Source organism: Octopus bimaculoides, chromosome 8, assembly GCF_001194135.2.
Source record: "Octopus bimaculoides isolate UCB-OBI-ISO-001 chromosome 8, ASM119413v2, whole genome shotgun sequence".
Classification (NCBI taxonomy): domain Eukaryota; kingdom Metazoa; phylum Mollusca; class Cephalopoda; order Octopoda; family Octopodidae; genus Octopus; species Octopus bimaculoides.
The window spans coordinates 58,391,317-58,393,754 of record NC_068988.1 but is presented as its reverse complement, the minus strand read 5'-3'; the positions used below and the strand labels follow the sequence as shown (position 1 = coordinate 58,393,754).

The 2,438-nt window shown below is 35.9% G+C and overlaps 1 protein-coding gene across 1 annotated transcript in view; it reads right to left on the bottom strand.

The window, feature by feature from the left end:
- Nucleotides 1–2,438, bottom strand: part of LOC106881277 (amine oxidase [flavin-containing]) — an 89,951-nt gene that overhangs the window by 38,632 nt on the left and 48,881 nt on the right. The gene's annotated exons all lie outside the window — the stretch shown is intronic.

Sequence of the window (2,438 nt, the reverse complement as noted above, 5' to 3'; positions counted from 1 at the left end):
CTATCTATTTATTTATAAATCTATCTATCAATCGGTCTCCACATATATGTGTGTGTGTGTGTGTATCTGTGTGTGTGTGTGTGTATGTGTGTGTGTGTGTATTTGTGTGTGTGTGTGTGTGTGTGTGTGTGTGCGTGTGTGTGTGTGTGTGTAAATATGTATGTCGGTATTTGTATATATTTATGTATGTATAAAGAAAAAGGAGGGAGACGGATATATAGATATAGAAGCATAGAATCCCTCAGTCCGTAGTGGAATTATTTCTTATTCAGGAACTGTGGCCACCTGTGACCAACTGAGTCAATATTTATCCAACGTTGCCATGCTTCTGGTTACACAAACGAATATGTAAGACCGACCCCATCAAACAAGATTTCTACCCATATGGTAAGTGTTGTCGATGAAATGTCATGCTCCAGAAACGATCAATCAGCTGGTACCAACATCATATCTACCCTACCACGTGGAGCATAAAATGAAAAAAAATATTGATACTAGTTAATGTAACCACGTGACTTTTTCACTATCTCATTAAATGTTTTCAGCTCCAACTAAATGTGCTCAATGCTACTTTCGTTTGTTCAGCGACTCGTGTATGTTATATATGTGCGTAAACAGATGTACACTTCGACACAGAGAAAACTTAACACGAAGTAAAATAGATAGGTATATAGTAACAAGTGTATGGGTTTGTAAGAGAATGCTTGTCTGCGTGTGTGTGTGTGTGTGTGTGTAATACATACGTATATATTTTGGAGGGATGGTCCTCAATTTGAGAAATAACCCCTTTCACTTCATAAATCTCCGTAAACACAATCATCGCAAAATGTCTTACAAATAATCTAAAAACACCTCTTCAATCTCCTTCCTGTCCCGAACGATTGCTTCAGTAATCTGAACTATGAGAACTTGCCTTCTTGGATTTTTCAGCCATTTCTCCTTAAGTGAGAAAATAATAACTACCTGGCTAACCTGGAACCTAATCAACGAAGTAACGATCGATAAACTAACTAATGAGCATGGAAAACAATGACGGTGTCAAGCCGATCCATGCTTCAAATCAATACTTCGTATAGCTGAATTCTCAAGTTGTTTCCGAATAGTGCAAATTAATAAACACGCAGATTAGTTCTATTTCACTTTTGTATTATTTATTTAACAGACGGATAACTATTTAACCAATTAACTAAATGGATTATTTGATCAATCAATCAATTATTTAGAGAGCACGACATTGAAGAGGTCATGGTTGGCGACGAAAAGACTTTGACAAACCTGACTGTTTGATTAACCGAATGATTACTGAAACAACTGATTACTTAAGTAGTTAAATAGCTAAGCTACTGACAAAAAATAAATAATATAAAGAAGAGAAATATAATTTGTGCGTGAGTTTATTCTTAGCATAATGACCCTCCCAACATATAACAAATTAGCTTTTGCCCTTTCCAGCAAAATATTTGATTGAATATGTCTTTATTATTACAGATATATTGACTTAGAAACGAAGATATCTCAACATAAGTTAACGAGATGACTTTCGAGCCAAGCTGACTGGATTTATTCCTCGGTTTTCAAGTGTAATTTCTTTGCATCAAGGCCAAGATAGACAGTAAATTACATGAAATTAATAGATTGTGAGGACTTTTTCATTACTCGCATTTTTTATGACATTAAGCAAATTGGTTTTGGCTTTCCCAATAACAAATTTTTAGATTTAGTCTATCATTAAGTTTAACACCATAACCTAGAACATTGAATGCTTTATTGGAGTACACTCTGTTCTAAGTATTCGGGCAAGGTTTTCAGTATGAGGATATCTTCCTCAAACAAATTTCGGAGGCCTTCTAAAGGGCAACGTGTAATCCATTAAAATTTTTTTTTCATTTGATTACATTACTAATCTTTTATTTTTACTTGTTTCAGTCATTAGACTGCGGCCATGCCATAGCAACGCTTTGATGGATTTTACTCAAACTGACTCTTTTATTACAACAATATGAGTACCATTTTATTACGACAATATGAGTACCACAGAAAAAGTACCTTTTTTATGGTACTCATAATTTTTCCGAACCACTAAGGTTGAGCGATGGTGGAGAACAAATATAAACAAAGTGACACATATATACATGCATGCATCATACACAAACAAACGCACACATACACATATACACACACACATACACACTTACACACATATTTAACAGCCTCCCAAAGAACCTCAGAGATCTGCGAAGTGTAAATGTGAAAGCCTTCAAAAAGCACCTGGACAAATTTCTACCTGAAATCCCAGATGGACCCTCATCACGGCAGGAGATACAAAGAAGAGCAACTTCGTCCAGCTCGCTTCTTCACCAAAACAGTACCGAAAGGAGAATCAAAAACACTGAAAGGGGCTGTTCCGGCAAGGCCCCCAGCCTCTAGCTGAAACCATT